General features: G+C 43.2%; 1 pseudogene; it reads left to right on the plus strand.

Moving 5' to 3' along the window:
- LOC120020669 overlaps positions 1 to 22,073 on the plus strand; it is a 38,517-nt pseudogene extending 16,444 nt beyond the window's left edge.
- The last annotated feature ends 269 nt before the right edge of the window (positions 22,074 to 22,342 follow it).

The following is a 22,342-nucleotide window of genomic DNA, read 5'->3' on the forward strand; positions in this document are numbered from 1 at the left end:
AAGACGTGCACGCACTACGCCTGCTAGCTGGCTCCTGTGTAACACTGGAGCCAGCCAGCAGGCGTACAATAGCCAACTCTAAAGCTGATTGGTTGACACTAAATTTTCATTTCCATTCACTATAAGCGACAAGCGCCCGCACTGTTGATTCTGAAGGCCTGAGGGCAGATTTTAGACCCCTGGCAACACATGATGGCTGAATGTGATTGGATAAAAGATCTAACATAAAGACAAGCCCTCCAAATCTCAACCTGGGGCTGGAAGCAGTGCAACCAAGAGGAAAGCTATGAAATGAAGAGTATAACTCTTACTCTGGGGAATAATTTAATACATATTTGTGGGAAAATATATTTAAAAAAAAATTATATTCTGATGATGTTTAGGCCAGCAGAGAAGGCCTTGCAGGCCCTGACAGCCCACCACTGCTTAAAGCCTGTCTATCACCCTCAGCATAAACTGCCTTCTTCCTATCAAGTAGTGATTTTAGATGTTTTGATACCCAAGGCTTATTGTTAGGGAACATTTTACAGGTTTTAGTAGGCACAACTGACTCAACACAGAAGTTTACATAGTCTGAAACAACATCTGTCATCAAGATCAGAGCTGCTGTCCTCAAATACCTCCCACATAGTACAGTCAAAACACTCCTGGAGACAAGTGTTACTGTTGTCATTCCAGATCTGGACAGTTTGAACTGTGGGTTTCTCCATCTCCAGCAGCCGACAGTAGGTTGGCCTGAGGTAGACCACATTGTGGTCTGATGTCCCCAGGGGAGGTCTGGTGGTGGCAGAGAACGCATTTGGTATTGTCCCATAGCACAAGTCAAGAGTCCTATCTTCCCTAGTGTGACATTTCACATACTGGTGGTATGTGCGCAGGACTTTGTGCAAGGTACATTTGTTAAAATCCCCTAAAATACATTTGGGTGCGTCGGGGGAGATGGATTCCAGTTTCTGTGACAGATTATAAATAATATCTGATGCCTTTGTTATATTAGCTTTAGGTTGAATGTACACAACAGTAACAAACAATTGGGGGAACTCACTGGGCAGATAGTAGGGTCGCAGTGACACAGAAAGCAGTTCAATGTCGGGGATACAGAGTCTCTCTCTTACCAGGATCGATTTACACCACTGGTCCCTGACAAGCAGGCAGACGCCCCCGCCGTGAAGTTTCCCTGTGACTGTCAGATCACGGTCCGCTCTGACCAGAGTGAAGCCGGCCGGTTCCACTTCTCTGTCCAGGACTGTCATCCAGCCAAGCAAACAGGCCTCCCGATATTCGTGTTGGAAGCGCAGATTTGCTGACAGCTCATCCTCATTCCCCCTCAGTGACCTGGCATTAATTAATCATCAAGGTGGTGGGTAAGGGAAGTTTGTTCTTTCATTTTTTAAGTCTTTGTCTGATTCCCCCGCGTTTCAAACATTTGCATTTGGGTTTGTAATCCACTCGCAGACAATCAGGGATTAGATGGGCCATTGGGATGTCCATCGCGTTTGTGTTTGAGTTGCATTGTAGTAAGAACTCCCTGCTGTATTTGGAATCCGCTGCCAGGAGCGTTTTCAAAATGTTGTCCGTTTGTAGCGGGTATGTACACAATCAACAAAATCAGTCCAACACCCCACCACTGTGAATCCATGGTTGGCAGATTGTTTGTAAACTAAGTGTACAAATTAAAAACATAAAAGAATGCCACACCAAACGTCATACACACTGCAGGATGCAATAGAGCAGCGCCCCCAAATAACAGAGATACCAGTTAACAGCACGTATTCAACCTCTGGAGGCTGAAGAAAATTGGTTTGGCCCCTAAGACCCTCACAAACTTCTACAGATGCACCATCGAGAGCATTCTGTCGGGCTGTATCACCTCCTGGTACAGCAACTGCACTGCCCGCAACCACAGGGCTCTCCAGATGGTGGTGCGGTCAGCCCAACTCATCTCTGGGGGCACACTGCCTGCCCTACAGGACATCTACAGCACCCTATGTCACAGGAAGGCCAAGGAGATCATCAAGGACCTCAGCCACCCGAGCCACAGCCTTTTCACCCTGCTACCATCTACAGTCAGTCAACGCTGAGAACGAGAGGATGAAAAACAGCTTCTTTCTCCATGGCATCTGACTGTTAAACAGCCATCACTAGCCGGCCTTCGCCTGGTACCCTGCCCTGCACCTTAAACGCTAGCCGGCTACCACCCGTTACTCTACCTTAGAGACTTCTGCCCTATGTACATTGAACACTGGCTATTCGACTGGCTTCTTGCACCCTTTTTACCAATGTGGAATTGAACTGTATAATTCCACTCTCAATTGACATTGGTATTGATAAAGCTACTGAGGCCCTCAATGACATATCTTTAGTGTCACTGCAAGTGTATGTGCAGTAGTTGGTGAATGGGGATTTCTCTACAGTACCAATAGTTTCTAATGCCACTCAGGAACCATAAAGTTGTACTGATGTTGTGGTAATTGAATTGTACCTCTTTGTGATGTCACAGTCTATTAGCAGCAATAGGATGAGGGGGTAGGCTGCTGAGGAGTCCCTGATGAACATGTTACCGTTGGACTTGATTGCACCGAAGAAGGTACGTTACGGACTGGGGAACTGCTCCTCTCCCCTGGAACAAGACCGGAATGGGTAAATACACGCACACACACACACACACACACACACACACACACACACACACACACACACACACACACACACACACACACACACACACACACACACACACACACACACACACACACACACACACACACACACACACACACACACACACAGGGATGGTTAACCGTTAATCGGTTCCCTGCTGAAAATGCATTTGACCAGCCATGCTTATCATTCAATAGGTTAATTAGCTTTTCATTGCTTCAGACCTGGAGAGAGAGTTCTTGCTCGGAACTGCCGGCAAAGGTCCAAAGTGGAAACCAGCAACAGTGGTCACACAAACAGGCCATGTGTCCTACACATTTCACAGACCAGAGAACATCATCTGGACGAGACACTTGGATCAACTGTTGCCAGGAACCAACCTCAGAAATGACTCTTGTCAAGTGACAAACCAAGATCAGCTACTGGAGACCTACCATGTCTACGAGCCATCACCTGAACATCCACTGCAGGACCTACACATTTGGAAAGTGCTCCAGACTCACCTGAACCAGGCAGAGTGCCTACTCAGGGTACTGTTGCACCCCATTGTGGGCATACACCATCACCACTCAGACTCAGAGACAATGTGACTGTAGACTCACCTGTACAACGTCATTACCCTTTAAGAGAAAGACGACCCCCTGAAAGGTTGAATATTTAGTTCAGACTAACCTCCGACATTGGGGCAGAATACACCCCAGGGTTAAGTCTGGGAACTCAGGCAGTCTACCGTCTTTCCCTAGGTCAGAAAAGGTTATTCTGAAAGCGTCCTTTATTTACATTAAGAGAACAGTTATTTAAAAAGGAAAATAATATGCAAAACAGTGAATATTAACTTTTTCCTTATGAGGTATCAAAAGTAAAGGGGGAGGAATATGTTGTGTATTGATATTCTAGTTTGTCCCTTTAGGGCACCTGTAGTACCCCCCTGCTTACGTATATTGGAATGCTTGGAATGTTTTGTCCTGTGAAACGCATTAAACAATGCCCCCGTTAGTTTTTACTCCCGTCTGCAGCACTCCACCAATCAGGCCTTTATGGTACTCTTTGGCCTGAATGCCAAGCGACACATCTGGAGGAAACCTGATGCATGGTGGTGACAGCATCATGCTGTGGGGATGTTTTTCAGTGGCAGGGACTGGGAGACTAGTCAGGATCGAAGGAAAGATGAACGGAGCAAAGTACAGAAAGATCCTTGATGAAAACCTGATCCAGATTGATGTCCTGACCGGACTGGGGCGAAGGTTCACCTTCCAATAGGACGACCCTAAGCACACAGCCAAGACAAAGCAGGAGTGGCTTCGGGACAAGTCTGAACATCTCTGGAGAGACCTGAAAATAGCTGTGCAGCGACGTTCCCCATCCAACCTGACAGAGTTCGAGAGGATCTGCAAAACTGGGAGAAAACTCCCCAAATACAGGTGTGCCAAGCTGGTAGCGTCATACCCAAGAAGACTTGAGGCTGTAATCGCTGCCAAAGGTGCTTCAACCAAGTACAGGGTCTGAATACTTATGTAAATGTGATATTTCAGTACAAAAAAAATGTAAGCTGTTTTTGCTTTGTCTTTATGGGGTATTGTGTGTACATTGATGAGGATTTTTTTTTAAATTCCATTTTAGAACAAGGCTGTAACTTAACAAATGTGGAAAAAGTCAAGGCGTCTGAATACTTTTCGAATACACTGTATAACATGACTTTGTCGGATATTGACTCAAATGTGCTGACAGTGACTCCTCTGTTTCACCACGCTCCCCACCGGGTCTGCGATGCAGCAGACACACCAAATGGCAGGTGTCACATCACCAGAAATCTTCAACTTCAATTGCTCCACCGCCACACTTAACGCTAACCCAGAAATCACTCCTTTCAATAGTGCCATGTCTCGCACTTCCGTAGTGACAACACAAAATAATGAATGACACGTGTATACACTGACACCTTCCGCCGTGGAGTGATAAGGTACTTTCGTACTTTCGAAGTACAGTTTGTATCTATTAATTGAATGGATTTATTTGACCAGACAAGTTCCTCTAGAAGACCCCTCTAGAACTACTACTTCTGTATAATAGTTCATGATGTAACGATCGTCTGTGGTGGTAGAAGGATCGGACCAAAGCGCAGCGTGGTAAGTGTTCATGTCTTTAATATAAATCCAAAAACTGAACACAGGAACAAAAACAATAAACGATGATCAAACGAAACAGTACCGTGTGGCCTACAAACACTGACACGGAAACAAACACCCACAAACCAAAAGTGAAACCCAGGCTACCTAAGTATGATTCTCAATCAGGGACAACGATTGACAGCTGCCTCTGATTGAGAATCATACCAGGCCGAACTCAAAACCCCAACATAGAAAAACACACATAGACAGCCCACCCCAACTCACGCCCTGACCATACTAACTAAAGACAAAACAAAGGAAAATAAAGGTCAGAACGTGACACATGATTAATAAATAATAAATCACTATTGTCTTTAAATCCAGAAATGCCTATATGCAATTATTATAACAGTTAGAAAATTACAGTATGATGTCAATCGTTTTTCAATGCCATCTGTAAAAAACTGATCAGCAGGTGGAGAGTGGGTAGTCTGATCCCAGGCAGGCCTAGTGATAAGAGGTTGTCCTGGGTATATAATGGTCTATGAGCTCATACAATAGACCTTGGCTTGGGGTGAAAGGAGAATTGAGAAATTATTGGAACTGGCATTTGTTTTGGTGCTAGCAGTCACTGCAGGTGAGTGTGCATTAGAATTATATTTTTCAATTGTTTATTCTCAAAGCTATGACAGAAAAGTGAGAGAAAAAAAGGGTCACTGAAATGATAGAATCCTATGTGGTTTGCAAAACATGGATTGTAGCTCATAAGATAGGGCATATGTGGATTTTCTCATTACCTGTAATGAACCTGAGCGGACACTATTTTGTGATGCTGTTTTTGAGCGATCACTTACACTGCCAGTCATTATCTCTGTATGTATTCATTAGTCTCAGGTTGTGGCATACCCACTTACCTCCCCAGCACCAGCAGGGTTGTGAACGGGGAAGAAGCTCGGCCCTACAGCTGGCCATGGCAGGTAAGACTGGGAATTACAGTATGAATAAGCGTACAGCGTAATGATAAACTTACATTAATTGCGTTGTTAATTAATGAGTTATTACACAAAAAAAAGTATCATACTGTAAATAGACAAATTGTTGTAACATACGTTTTTGGAGACATACGTAGACACATATACAGTATTTTAGCATAATCTCACAAATGTCCCCAGTCCTGAACTAATTATACCACATATCTTGACCTACAAGTCCCTTTATATGACCTGAATTGCTGATTAGGGACCTGCCTGTTTTTCGATTTGTAACTTATCCGATGAGAGCACATAATGCATACTTTTCATTCCTGGTTTATTAATATAGACTCACACACACATGCACACACACACAATTATGTTACTGTTTAGACCCATGTATGGGTTTGCCATTTATTCTTAGGTTTCTCTGGAGTCGTTCTTCCCCACCTGCGGAGGTACGCTCATCGCTGATAACTGGGTCATGACGGCTGCACACTGCATTACGCGAGTCCAGCATGCAATATGCCATGCAAATGGCTGTATGAGTCTATCAAATATAGCTAGTATCATAATAGGCATCCAATAAATAAATAGGGCTGGGGTATGACAGAAACATTGAACACCTTTATATATAGGCTCTCCTGCTGCTCTATGAAACCCTGACAAAAACTGTTCCCATAATGTTCCCTGAGAAGCTTTCTCTTACACACTCCTTAGCAATCACCAAACTAGGGCATAACAAACACTGATACTCTGTCTGCCCTACCAGCATGTGGCACTGTAAGACCAAATGCTGCACTCGTCAGCGGAGTAAAATAAACATTCTCTTCACCTGTAGCCTAGTCGCCCCAGGCCTGTTTGTGCTGTATAGAGAACTAAGGCTGTTGGGAATTGGCTATACAGCACAAACAGATCTGGGCCAACCAGGTTACTTCACCAGTGTTTCTGCATATTTTTCACCTGTGTTCATCCCTTTGATCAGATCCAGTGGTCGTGGCAGAGCATGACATGAATACAGAGGAGGGTTATGAGGAGTCCATCATGGTGGACAAGATGATCCTCCATCCTGACTGGAACGATAACTGTGTCTCATGTGGGTAAGGCCTTCATGCTCCTTCATGATCTGCCCAGAAATATAGTACACAACAGGTTCTAATAATGAGTCACTTTCAGAGACAAACAGCTGAATAAATAATGGCAGACGGTGTTGAAACGCACTGAGCCAGCGACAGAACAGAACATGATACTGTTATCATCTACCTTTGCTGTTTAAACATGGGCTGTAACAAAACAGACAGAACTCATATTGTCAAAGTCAGTCATAAGATCCTCTTGCCCTGACAGTGTTGTCCTTTTCCTTTGGTGTTTGCTTTCTCCTATTACTTTCAGGAACGACATTGCCCTCCTGAAGCTGGTGAGGAGTGCTGTGATCAATGACAAGGTCCAGCTGGCCTGCCTTCCAGAGAGCGGTGCCATCCTTACCCACAACCAGCCCTGCTATGTCACCGGCTGGGGGCGCATCTACTGTAAGACACTCAATGCAGCCCATGTCAAATACTGTTTGTTTACTTTTACTGCTGTCTCACTTTATTAGGCATTATGTAGGCATCTAATGCCAAAATGTAGCCATAACACATTATGATGGCAAACATATAGGGCTACATGATTATACAGTGTTGTTTGTTTTACTTGTTCATTCTCTCTCTCTCACTCTCCCTCTCTCAGCTGGTGGTGCAGCAGCCAACCACCTGCAGCAGGCCCTGCTTCCTCTGGTGGAGCACAGTGTCTGTAGCCATAGTGACTGGTGGGGCAGCTCTGCAAAGACCACCATGATCTGCGCTGGCGGAGAGCGCAAGTCCGCCAGTCATGTGAGTAGAGGTCACCAAACTGGATGAATGCATTCTAGTTGAAAGTTTTATTAGTCGTATGCACAGGATACACATGGTATACACCGTCCAACGAAATGCTTACTTGCATGTCCCTTCTCGACAATGCAACAACAAGAAGACATAATAAAATATAAGAATATGAACATAAAGTAAATGGCTCAGCAGAATAAGCATTTATTAAGCAGGAAGGTCCAATTTATAATCCAATATTTACATGTGTTTTGGGGAAGGGGAGAATGGGGGGCAAGTGTTCAAATTGTACAGTTTTTAGCAATAATAATACTATTCTGGTAGCAGCAGTTGTGATGTGTGCTGTAGTATGAATGTACAGTATGTGTGTGTGTGGATGAGTGCATGTCTGTGTGGGTGTGTGCGTGAGTGAGTGAGTGAACGCAGGTGTGTACAGTGCATGTTTGTCGTGTTTTGTGTATGTACTACCGTCAGACATTTTTTTATTATTTACAATGTGTCTAGTTGCTTTTTTCCCCATCTCCTCCACCCTGGTCTTCTTGTGTCTCCCCAGGGTGATTCCAGTGGGCCACTGAACTGTCAGGGCAGATGGTAGGTGGTATGTCTAGTGTGTCACCAGCTTTGCAAATGGTAAAGGCTGCAACATCCCCCAGAAACCCACTGTCTTCACCCGTGTTGCCTCCTTCATCCTCTGGATCAGTCAGGTGAGTTATGACGTAATTTATGAGGCCCCAGGCCGAGGCTGTCTAGCTGCTGAGTAATATCACATAGTTAAAATAATGGCACCCGAGACCTAGTAGGGATTAACTGACTGAACTGTGGTGCAGCAGAACTGTTGCAACAGCACATGGATTGCAAGAGAGTTGGTGTAAAAAAAAAGCCAAGTGGCAGTGCATAGGAGGCTAGGGGGCAGTATCCTGAATTTCCGGATGACTGACATGCCCAAAGTAAACTGCCTGTTACTCAGGCCCAGAAGTTAGGATATGCATATAATTGATATAATTGGATAGAAAACACTCTGAAGTTTCTAAAAACTGTTAAAATAATGTATGTGAGTATAACAGAACTGATATGGCAGGCAAAAACCTGAGGAAAATCCATTCAGAATTTTTTTTCTTTAGGTCACAGACCTTTTCAATGCTAGCCTATGGGATATACAAACAAATAGAACCCAGATTGCAGTTCCTATGGCTTCCACTAGATGTCAACAGTCTTTAGAAAGGGTTTCAGGCTTGTTTCTTGAAAAACAAACAAGTAGTTGTAGTTTATCCAAGGTGTTTTCATCATGACAGGGAGACTTTTGGCGTGCTCTTTGTTATTTTCCTTTTCTATTGAACACCGTTCTTTCCGTCTGAAATATTATCGTTTATTTACATATTAGGGTAACTGAGGATTGATTAGAAACATTGATTGACTTGGTTGGACGAAGTTTACCGGTAGCTTTTTGGATTCCTTTGTATGCATGTTGAAGGAGTGGATTACTGAAATCAATGGCACAAACTAAACTGACTTTTTGGATATAAAGAAGGACTTTATCGAACAAAACAAACATTTGTTGGGTAGCTGGGACCCTTGGGATTGCAAACAGAGGAAGATCTTCAAAGGTAAGTGATTTATTTTATCGCTATTTGTGATTTTTGTTAAGCCGGTGCTGGTTGGAAAAGTATTTTGATGTGGGTGCGCTGTCCTCAGATAATTGCATTGTATGCTTTTGCCGTAAAGCCTTTTTGAAATCTGACAACGCGGTTGGATTAACAAGAAGTTATGCTTTTAAATGATGTAAGACACTTGTATGTTCATAAATGTTTAATATTACAATTTTGTAATCTTCACTAGATGTTGTCGATTTTGATCCCGCTAACGGGATCCGATCCCTAAGAGGTTTTAACTTTAAGGTCATTTGTCTTTTGTTTGCAGACAATGGCTCAAAACTGAAGAAAAACCGTATACCTTACATATAATGACCTAGAGTACTAGATGATTAAATACATTATAATAAAATGTGGTAATTACTGTTCCTCTTTTTCTATATATTGGACAAAATATATCCTCATACTGTTATGTGAGAGAATAAAAAATGTTTTAATGGTAACAATATACAATACAATATTATATTTATTTATTTAACAAAGTGATAACATCACTGAACCACGTATATATCTGTTCAATCTAACCCTGGAATGTAATGAAATTCCAAAGATCTGGAAATCAGCATTTGTCCTACCACTTTTAAAAGGGGGAGATCCAACTTTTTTAAATAATTATAGGCCAATCTCAAAGCTGTCACCCCTGGTGAAAATACTTGAAACCCTTGTAAGTGAACAGCTAAAATAGTTTTTATTTACTAACTATATTTTATCAATGTACCAATCGGGCTTCAGGAAGAAGCATAGCACAATTACAGCAGCCATGAAGGTTTTAAATGATATCACTGAAGCCCTTGACAAAAAACAGCACTGTGTCTCACTTTTTATTGATCTCTCTAAGGCTTTTGATACAGTTGATCATGCTGTATCAGTTGATCATGCTGTCCAAAAAAATGTCCAAAATGCACAACTTCATTTTTATGCTGATGATACTGTTATTTACTGTTGTGCCTCGTCTCTTACAAAAGCTTTCCAGAACTTGCAAACTGCTTTTTATACTGTTCAACATACCTTGTGTCAATTGAAGCTTATCCTCAATACTGACAAAACTAAACTAATGGTGTTTTCTAATGCAAGAAATAGACCTCTGAACCTTTCACCTATTACTACCTGTCAGGGCAAGGAGATTGAGGTTGTAACCTCATATAAATATCTTGGAATTCTAATTGATGACGGCCTCTCTTTTAAATTGCATATTCAACAACTTACAAAAAAATTGAGGCTGAAATTGGGATTTTATTTTAGGAATAAGGCCTGTTTTTCTTTTGAAGCCAGAAGGAGGCTAGTATCAGCTACATTTATGCCTTTACTAGACTATGGGGATATTTTATATATGAATGCTCCCGCTCAGTGTTTGAGATCAATTGACACTCTTTACCATGGCACTTTGAGATTTATTTTAAACTGCAAAACCCTTACGCAGCACTGCACTTTGTATACCAGGGTTGGCTGGCCTTCTCTAGTCACTCGTAGGCTCAGTCACTGGTATACTTTTATTTACAAAGCCATTTTGGGTTTACTACCTTTTTATTTGGGCATTTTTATTGTTCAGAAATGTGGTGGGTACTCTATTCGTTCGCTGGACTTTATCCTGCTAACTGTTCCAAATGTCCGAACTGAATTTGGTAAAAGGGCTTTTATGTACTCTGCGCCATCGTCTTGGAACACCTTACAAAATAATTTTAAACTGGAAGAACTTGTCCCGATTGGTGTTTTTAAATCACTGATGAAGGATTTTGAGGCTGATTCCCTGACCTGTCAATGTTTTTAATTTGCTGTTTTTGATTTTGTTATACTCTTGTGAATTCAATGGTTTTTACTAGATTACTTGTAGTTTTTCATGTTGTCTGTCTGTAATTTTTGTAATGACTTGGTGCTGCCTATCTTGGCCAGGACGCTCTTGAAAAATATATTTTAAATCTCAATGAGCCCTTCCTGGTTAAATAAAGGTTAAATAAATACAATTTAAATAAAACTGAACTCAAAATTGGTCTTAGTCATTAGTGTTTGATTCGTGTTAGGGTTAGTCAGAATTTTTTTAAGCTTCAGCCTAATAACCCTCACAGTAACCTTGACAGATGCCAGAGGTTATGGATAGGGCTGTTGCGGTGACTGTGTTACACCCACACCGGCGTTCATGAGTCATGAAGGCAGTCAAATTTCACGTGACTGTTTAGTCACGGTAATTAGGCTTCTCCAAGCTCTGATGCAGCTGAAAGGCATTAGTAGCCTACCAAACTTGCTAACTGCCTTGTACTCAGAACTCGATTGTCCCTCTAATCACTCTGACATCAATGTAAACGTAATCAAAAATCTAATCACTTCATGAGAGCCCATGAGCTCATGTTGCCCAACATTTCTATAGGCTATTCAATTGCGTGAGAAAACAGAGTGATGGCCTTTACTAAAAAGAGGAGGATCCCATCAGCTTTCTATAGACTAGGCCTACTATATTTATTTCTCAACTTTCCTAATATTAAGCACATTGTTTATCTTAACAATAGGAGTATAGCCTACCTGGCTGGCATGAAAATCAACCACAGGAAAAGCGTCCTCAATTCGCTATTTAAGTGCATAGATGACATATATTTTTTCACGCTGTCCCTGTTTCGAGACAGGTGCGTGATAATGGTCCATTCTAAATAAAAACAAATTTCACACATACATTATTTAGTATATGTAAAGACAAGATTAAATCAAGAATAGCCTATCACTTGTGAACTATATATTATCACTTGTAAATTATGCCCAGCATAGGAAACTCCCTTTTTTTGCGTCTTTTTCAAAAAATAGTCACACACCTCATGTAGCCTCTCCCATAGGCCTATATGTGTAGATAATGTTTGTAATCACAACCAAAGTGGCCAAATAACTTCTTAAAATGAAGCACATTTGTCACGTTCCTGACCTGTTTTCTTTTGTCTTGTATTTATTTAGTTGGTCAGGGCGTGAGTTGGGTGGGTTTGTCTATGTGTGATTTTCTATGTTGGGATTTTGTGTTCGGCCTGGTATGATTCTCAATCAGAGGCAGCTGTCAATCGTTGTCCCTGATTGAGAATCATACTAAGGCAGCCGGGGTTTCACGTGTGTTTTGTGGGTGTTTGTTTCCGTGTTTGTATTCGTGCCACACGGGACTGTTGTCGGTTGTATTCATTTTGTTATTTTGTTTCATGTTAGTGTTCAGTTTCGAATTAATAAATTATCATGAGCACTACCCACTCTGCGTGTTGGTCCGATCCATGCTCCTCCTCGTCTGAGGAGGAGAACGACTATGACGACCGTTACAACATTAATCCGCTTTACAAACGGTTTAGAGTGTTAATGGCATACATAAGCAACGCATGAGTTTCAAGTTTGGGGAAAATCATTTTCACCATAAAAATGCACCTTTATAATACAAACATTGCATTTATAATTGCATTTGCGGTCACTTTTGATAATGGTGTTTTCCGCTAATGGAACATTCTCTTATAGCCTACTACCATGTGCACACTGCTGCTCTTGTAATGGGAAGAAATAGCCTAATAGTTTATCAACATTTTAAGCTAAACGTTCTGATCTGTTGCGTCAGCCACATTGCTGCTAGTGGTTCTATTAATATGGGATCTATTGCACCCCACAAATCAAATCAAATCAAATTGTATTTGTCACATACACATTGTTAGCAGATGTTAATGTGAGTGTAGCGAAATGCTTGTGCTTCTGGTTCCGACAGTGCAGCAATATCTAACAATAATATCTAACAGTAATATCTAAACAAGTAATCTAACAATTCCCCAACAACTACCTAACACACACAAATCTAAAGGGGTGAATGAGAATATGTACATGTAAGTATGGATGAGATATGGCGAAGGTGCAATAGATTATATAAAATACAGTATATGCTTGTGATATGAGTAATGTAAGATATGTAAACATTATTAAAGTGGCATTATCCAAATGGCATGACCTGGTACTCATAATGTCCACTGGCTGTGTTGAAGGCTGTCTTCCACACATCCCCCTTGCGTATCCGAACCAGGTGGTAGGCATTCCGACGGTCAAACTTGGAAAACATGGTAGCCCCCTGGAGAGGTTCAAATGCTGAGGAGAGGAGAGGTAGGGGGTAACGATTTTTGACAGTGATATCGTTAAGTCCCCGGTAGTCAATGCACGGGGTCTTGTCCTTCTTCTCCACAAAGAAAAACCCAGCGCCGGCAGGAGATGCAGAAGGACGGCCGGCCCCAGTGGCCGGAGACTCCTGTATGTACTCCTCCATAGCTTTGGTCTCTGGTCCAGACAGAGAATACAATCAACCTCGAGGTGATGTGGTGCCTGGGAGAAGATCAATGGCACAATCATAAGGACGGTGCGGGGGAAGGGAAGTAGCACGTGCCTTACTGAACACTTCCAGGAGGTCATGGTATTCTGTGGTGAAAGCAGAGACATCCACAGTCTAGCTAACATCCTGAGGAGCACGACTTGGGGAAGGCTGTGCTGCTTGAAGGCAATGGAATGGCAAAAAGGACTCCAACCCAGGATGGAGCTTGTGGTCCAGTCAATCACAGGATTGTGTTTTGTAGCCAGGAAAATCCCAAAACGACTGGAACATGGGGAGATGCAATGAGGAGGAACAGTATGGTCTCACTGTGGTTACCAGAAACCCGTAATTGAACGGGCACAGTACTATGGGTGACTTCCCCTATAGAGCGGCCGTCCAGTGCCCTAGCATCCATGGGCACAGAGAGAGGCTGAGTGGGAATACCAAGCTCCGAAACTATAGAGGCATCCATTAAACTTTCATCAGCCCCAGAGTCAATGAGCACTCGGAGATACTTAGATTGGTCTCCCCACAGCACAAGAGCAAAAAGGGGTGTGCGGATGATGGGAATCAGGGAACTCCCTGTCTGACTCATCATAGTACTGGTACCCACTAGAGACAAGGGTTTCAAGGGCAGGTAGCTATAAAATGCCCTGCCCCTCCACAGTACAGTCAACAGTTATTATTCATCCTCCGTGAGCGCTCCCAAACTGATAGTCTAGTTCTTCCCAACTGCATAGGCGCAGGAGTATCCAACTCACCCGTCGTAGATTCACGAGAGAGCTCGGGTGACTTCGACTCCTCTCGTAAAAGCTGCCTTCAGAAACTTCCGGATTCCATAGGAGGTGAACGTGGCATATCGGGTGCACGAGTGTGCCCAAGACCAAACCGCCTCTCACTTTTGTGTTCCTTTAGGGTCCATCAATTTTAATGGTTAAGGCGATAAGAGTCGAGGTCCACTGGCAGTTCCCGAGCAGCTAGCTCATCCTTTACCTCCTCAGATAATCCGTGCAGAAAGTATCGAAAAGAGACTCCGGATTCCAGGCACTCTCGGCGGCCAACGTGCGAAAGTCCACCGCGCGAAAGTCCACCGCGTAGTTTGCCACACTACGGAGTTTTGACATAAGTCAAGCAGTTTGCTGACCGCCTTTCTCCCAGATGCCGGAGACTCAAAAACTTTTCTCACCTCTGCCATGAATTCCTCCAAATGACCGCAAATGGTAGATTGTTGTTCCCAAACTGCCGTAGCCCAGGAGAGCGCCGTTCCCGACATTAGTGTAATTATATACGCTATCTTCGATCGGTCTGTAGAAAATGAAGAGGGCTGTAGCTCAAAAATAAGCGAGCACTGAGAAAGAAAACCCCGGCAGGTACCAGGATTCTCCGAATATCTCTCTGGAGGAGGTAAGCGGGGTTCACGTGGAGCCGGGATAGGCTGTACAAACTCACCACAGATAGGGAAAAAAATACTGGTTGATTGAGGTTTTTCAGAGGTGGCAGACAGTCTCTGAGCTAACTCCCTGATTTGCTCCATAATAGCCTTCAACCCATGGTCGTGGCGTTCCGTCAAGGAACTGAGCCCTTCCAAAAGGCCATGTAGCAACTCCTGATGTCTCCCAATGGTGGCTCCCTGCAGGGAGACAGCTTGGTAGAGCTGGTCCAAGTCTGCTGGGTCTGTCATGGCCAGTTCGTACTATCAAGGCACAAGGCGAGACCCAAATGCAGACACAGGAGGCAGATGGTTGGAGTCTTACAATGTTTATAATCCAAAGGGGTAGGCAAGAGAATGGTCGTAGACAGGCAAAAAGGTCAAAACCAGATCAGAGTCCAGGAGGTACAGAGTGGCAGACAGGCTCGTAGTCAAGGCAGGCAGAATGGTCAGGCAGGCGGGTACAAAGTCCAGAAACAGGCAAGGGTCAAAACTGGGAGGACTAGAAAAAGGAGAATGAAAAAAGCAGGAGAACGGGAAAAACGCTGGTTGACTTGGAAACATACAAGATGAACTGGCACAGACAGACAGGAAACACAGGGATAAATACACTGGGGTAAATAAGAGACACCTGGGGGGGTGGAGACAATCAGAAGGACAGATGAAACAGATCAGAGCGTGACAGTATCCCCCTCCCCAGGGACGCCACCTGGCGTTCTACCTGGGCACATCCCAGGCTGACCGGGGTGTCGGCGGTGGAAATCGGCGATGAGGGCCAGATCCAAGATGTCTTTAGCAGGAACCCAGCACCTCTCCTCCGGGCCATAACCCTCCTAGTCAACCAGGTACTGAAAACCCCTGCCCCGTCATCAAACCTTCAGGAGGGGTCTCACCGTATACACTGGCTGGCCACTGACAACCCGGGGGGAGAGATGGGCCTGGAGACAGAAGACAAAAGACAGTGAGACACAGGCTTTATCCTAGACACATGGAAGATAGGGTGAATATGGAGGGTACGGGGTAACACAAGACGGACAGCAGTGGAACTCAGGACTCTGGAGATGGGAAAAGGACCAATGAACCGGGGAGACAGCTTGCGGGACTCTACCCGAAGGGGCAGATCCCGAGTGGAAAGCCGTACCCTCTGCCCAATGCGGTAGCGGGGAGTTGGGGTCCGGCGACGGTCCGCTTGTCGAAGATACCTGTCCAGATAGGATAGGACAGTCTGCAGTGTGATGGTGATTGCGTCGTCTGTGGACCTGTTGGGGAGGTATGCAAACTGAAGTGGGTCTAGGGTGGCCGGTAAGGTGAAATGATCCTTGACTAGTCTCTGAAAGCACTTCATGATAACAGAAGTGAGTGCTACGGGGCTGTAGTCATTTAGTTCAGTTATCTTTGCCTTCTTGGGTACAGGAACAATGGTAGCCATCTTGAAGCATGTGGGGACAACAGACTGGGACAGGGAGCGATTGAATATGTCCGTAAACACACCAGCCATCTGGTCTGCGCATGCTTTAAGGACGCGGCAGGGATGCCGTCTGGGCCAGCAGCCCTGCGAGGGTTAACTGTCCCAGACTATGTTTGGAATATTTATTTCTTGCACAGAATAGAATCGGTCGATTTTTGTACTATGGGGGATAGTAGATTGACATAGGCTAGTGCTTTTGCTGTTCGTTAGGCCTACTCATCTTGTTGGCTGACGAAAAGTAAATGTGGACAGTTCTTCCAATATCTTCAATATGCACCTCAGCATTGGATAAGGATGATTGCAATTGTGTCCCTGATGTGTCTGTCTTCACTTGTAGCCTGTGTGAAAGACCCAATCACCTGATGTAGAGCCATGTGAGTGAGATGCGGTTAAGATTGCACAGCACTCAGAGAGAAGGGCACAACGACCCCTGGCCGCAAAAGGCATGGATTTTTTTAGGGTGCATTACGGCCACAAAGGGGATGCCGCCGTGAAATTCAAGGCATTACATTTTGAATGAGAGACTAATGAAGTGTGTACAGCCTGCGCAAAAAAACAAAGCAGAGTTCATGCCTTCAAGCGACTTTTTTCAAATCATCATTAGTTGCATCATGCAGCCTTAGAATGTACTACAAATAAAACATATAGCCCAATGTTTGTAGAACAACTAAAGTAACTCTATATTAAGTGCATAGGAGTACATGTTTCTTTGTTAACTGCTCAACACAGAATAGCTGCATGTGTACACTCCCTCAAATCATTTGGAGAAAATATTTATATTTTATTCAGCTTTGTTCAATTGTATTCTTCATACTATAAAATCATTCCACAGAATTCTAAGCAAATCTTGTCTGCTAAATGAACTAGTGTAGCCCACCGCCATTTGGCATAGCCACATCATGACCTAACATAAGGACAACTCAGAGTATGCTGTTCTTTTCTTCTGAAATAGACTACATTTTCTTCATATCATGCTTCTTTAGACCTGTCTAAAATAAATAATGGATGTATTGTGATGGTGTAGGCTATATTACATGGATAGCCTACAAGCCACTGTGTGGATGCCAGGAGATGCTAAATGTGTTTATGTTAATTACCGGTCAATTACTGTGAGACCGACTGTTATTTTCCTGACAATCACCGGCTGACCACCACAGCCCTAGTTATGGGTCAACCTCAAAGGTAAGAGGTTATGGGCCAGAGGGGTTCCAGATGAAGTAGTTAATGTCCTGGAGCCGAAGGCAGGGTTGTACTTGGACCCCTTGGAGTAGCCCAGGTCCTTCATCAGCATGGGGTGTTCCAGAGGTGCAGGGGAACAGATGGCAGTTCCTCAGACTGGGCTTCACGTTACCATACGCCTTGTAAAGCTCTACTAACTTGGGAGCCCTGGCCAGGTACACTACACACTAAGCCAGGATAACCTGAGGGAGCGAGAGAAGGAGCGAGGGAAGAAAATAAGGGAGTAGAGAGAGAATTAACTTTATTAGTGTTGTGATATGGCACAATATTAAAAGGTATACCGGATACCAGGGTAGGAAAATAAGGAGTTCCTCAGGTAAAATCTAACCTCTCTCTTTATTGTATCCACAACATAATTAAGAGTTGATATCTAACAGAGGCAGATGTAAGGACAACTCTTGGTTTCCCTTGGTCACATGTTCTGACTGCTCTCGCACCTCACACTCTGGCATCCTGATGAAGTGGCAGGCCTGGGAGAGATACAGCTTGAGGAAGGGCAGAGCCAATCTGCCATACCGTCCAGTCAGAACATCCCATAACCTGGTCTATACCTGTTTGAGTAGTAAGAGTTGACTGCTGACAGGCACAGAACAACTGTCTGTATGAGCTGGAGACACACACATAAAAACTTAGACGAGGTGCAGACCAAAGGAAAATAAGAAAGTAGGTTACTCTGACACAGAGCACAGCATACAGCTGCCACAGGCCAAAGTAAGTGTTCCCTGGGATGATCCCTGGGATGATCCCTGGGATGATGGTAAAGGATAACTGCAGTAGTTCTTGACCAACTTGGCTTGTGACGGCAAAAGTGAGACGTTCTCCATTTCCCCTTGCCTTTTTAAAAGCACATCCTCATCTTATACTTTTACATTAATGTGGTTGCTACCATGATTACGGATAATCCTTAATGAATCGTGAATAATGATGAGTGAGAAAGTTACAGACGCACAAATATCATACCCCCAAGACATGCTAACTTCTCACCATTACATTAACAGGGGAGGTTAGCATTTTTTCAAAGTATTATATTTATGCCTTCTCACTCATCATTATTCACGATTCATTCAGTACTATCCGAAATCATGGTAGCATCCACATTAATGTAGGAGTGTTTAGAGTGTTTAGAAACATATTCTATTCTTAATAAAATTGTCTCCAAATGACACAATACATTATTTACCATTTATTTATATTGGGCACCAAATAATCTGAAACAACCAAAACAAACAACAACAAACAACAACAAACTTGATTGATTGATTGAAACAGCAAATGCATCCAACAAATGCATCCAACAAATTTGTAGTCACAAGCTTGATGTAGTCAATGCGTGCTACAAATGAATATGGGACCAAAATATCTAACTTTTGACTACTTTAATACACATATAAGTTAATTTGTCCCAATACTTTTGGTCTCGTAAAATGGCGGGAATATGTACAAAAAGTGCAGTAATTTCTACATGGTTCACCCGATATGGATAAAAATACCCTCAAATTGAAGCTGACAGTCTGCACTTTAACAACATAGTCATTGTATCATTTCAAATCCAAAGTGCTGGAGTACAGAGCCAAAACAACAACAAATAATGTCCCTGTCCCAATACTGTTGGAGCTCATTGTATATACACTTACGTCAAGGGGTCTTACAATTCAAAATCAAATAGCAAAATTATTCTATGGACAGATCATTCTATATCTTTGGACAGATCATTGTCAAGGTGGCATGTCATCACCATTTTTTTGTGACACTAAACCCCCTAGGCCAATTCCCGACGTCGTCACACACATATCCGTTTCATTAGTCAAGCAGTGGGGAAATTTCATCACCCCTGGTAAAGCCCTATAGAGAAGCAGGGTACAGTAAATCTCTGCCCTGCTCCTGACTGACCAACAGCTGAATCTCATGAAAGGGCCAGTGGAAGGGATGTTAATGTCTTTTAGTCTTATGTTTCTCCCTGGCCTAGTGGACCTTGGTTCAAATAGTATTCATTTTCTTTGAAAGCAGCGCATTATTTGAGTTTTCTTGGCGCAATGGAGCCGATGGAATAGTTCTACAAATACAAACTCTCCAGACAGTCAAAGTATCTGAAAGAAAACAATTACTGTTTGAACCCAGGTTTGTTCCCTTGTGATCCATGTGAGGGGTGTGTGTGTTGCCAAGCTGTCCCTACTGTTTTCCATCCATCCCCCTTCAATCCACACCCATACTTCATCCATCTGAAATACAGAGTTAGCCTGTACTCATTGTGACATGAGGCCTAAATTGTCCAGAGCTTCACTGGCGGCTTTCCAAGGCAAAGAGCGATAAACAGAGGTTACTGGCTAACTGTAGATGGCTTACAAACAAACGCAGGTTGGTGTTTATTGGAATGAATCTTGTCCTGGAGGAAGAGCGATTTCTACTCGGTCTGCCAGCTGCAAAGTCAAAATTTGAGTAATATCGGGAAAAATGTATGAAAACAAAAATGTAATTTTTCATCTTAATTTAAGGTTAGGGTTAGGCATAAGGTTAGCATTGCGGTCAAGGTTAGGTTTAAAATCAGATTGTATGACTTTGTTGCTATGTCAGCTAATGACTGCCCTGCAGAGCTGCCTTCAGTGCATGAGTCATCCCAGTAAATGCCAAACTGCAAAACAAATCCAGACAAAAGCTTGGTTGACCAAAGTCGCTTGTTTTAAGTTTCATATTTAAAATTGCTTAATTTAAATATCCTTCACGCTAACAACACTTAATAAAGCAGTATCCGATTGTGTTCACATAAGAGAATAGTGATCTACGTAGGTCTACATACAATGACATGAATGAATTTCAGCCATGTTTTTGTCATGACAAAACTTTCAATACACTACATTTACCATTAGGGCTATAGCTGGTAAAAACATCCATCCTGCATTGTCTTGCAAGTGTCACGTTCGTCGTTTGGATGAAGAGAGGAGGACCAAGACGCAGCGTGATAAGATTACATTCTTCTATTTATTTAACGAAACGAAGAACACTTAAACAAACTATGCAAAACAACAACCGTGAAGCTATATATTAAACAAGTGCAGACACAGGCAACTTACATATAGACAATAACCCACGGAATATGGCTGCCTAAATATGGTTCCCAATCAGAGACAACGATAAACAGCTGCCTCTAATTGAGAACCAATCTAGGCAACCATAGACATACAAACACCTAGACTAGTAAACACCCCATAAACATACAAAACCCCTAGACAAGTCAAAACACATGTCACACCCTGACCTAACCAAAATAATAAAGAAAACAAAGATAACTAAGGTCAGGGCGTGACAGCAAGTCTTGAGATAAAAGTCATGCTGCTGCAGAGCTGGGTCTAGGTTATATTTGTGTTCCTGTTGTAAAGCTAAGATATTTAAATACTTTCCGGGGAGCCTTCCGAGGAAAGTCTAGCTCTTTTAACTCCATAGGCTAATTTAAGATCTGGATTCTTTTGAGGACCTCAGTCAGTACCCCAGCACCCCGAGCCTAATGAACTCACCGTTGTGGTGACGTTCTAGCCTAGTCCCTGATCGGTTTTTCCTGCCTTATCAACATTTTATGCTGTGACAATGACCATATAAGTTGGCAAGACAACACAAAACAGGTCTGGGACCAGGTTAGCAGGTGTGGGGTCTATTTCAATTCCAGTCAGTTCAGAAAGTAAGCCAAATTACAATTTCAATTTCAAAGCATTAAAGATAATTGGAATTTCAATGTACAGGGATGCAAAACCATTATTCCATGAGAAATTCCATCATTTGGTGTTTTGCTGATTCTGGTGGAAAATGCTGTCTCAGTTACCGCTCCATAATCTCCCATAAGTGTTCAATTGGGTTGAGATCTGGTGACTGAGACACACGCACACACAGACACACACACGCACACACACCCTTTAAACCCCCTATGTGCCTTTGAGACCTCTCTTTCAAAGTCACAGATCTCTTCTTATAGCCATGGTTTACAAAATGATGTGCAATTGGGCATTGTTATACTGTATATGAGCCTAAGCATGATGGGATGTTAATTGCTTAATTAACTCAGGAACCACACCTGTGTGGAAGCACCTGCTTTCAAAATACTTTGTATCTCTCATCTACTCAAGTGTTTCCTTTATTTTGTCAGTTACCTGTACTTCCTGAATTCACTGGAATTTCAATGGAATTGACCCCAGCCCTGCAAGCAAGTGAGGGTCTATCCCCTGCTTCCAGTCGGCCCCATGCCGTGACAAAATCCCATTATGAGACGGCCGTCCTCTAATCTGGAACAACGCTGTCTCATTTGTCACTCAGGGTGTCCCTCTCTCCCCTCTGTCCAAGATGGATGACTCCCCTGCCTCTCCAACCCTCCATATCCAAGCCCAAATCATGAGGCATTAGTGTGTTGACACAGCTATTTTGGATAGGGCTTTGTCCTCCTGGAGGCATTTTGTAATATCCACCAGGCCATGGAGGATGATGGATGTCAGGGGCTCTGATAATAAACTCCCATGCCAGCTGGAAAACACTTGTTATGGTGCATGGCAGACAGGGACATCCCTCTGTCTCTGGTGGTGGGTTGGCAGCAGCAGCAGTCATCAGGATTCCCTCCAAAACTCAATGATCCTTTCTTGTTGTATGGCTTGTTTGTAGTGTTGGATTGACTTACT

The sequence above is a fragment of the Salvelinus namaycush genome, chromosome 25, assembly GCF_016432855.1.
Source record: "Salvelinus namaycush isolate Seneca chromosome 25, SaNama_1.0, whole genome shotgun sequence".
NCBI lineage: Eukaryota > Metazoa > Chordata > Actinopteri > Salmoniformes > Salmonidae > Salvelinus > Salvelinus namaycush.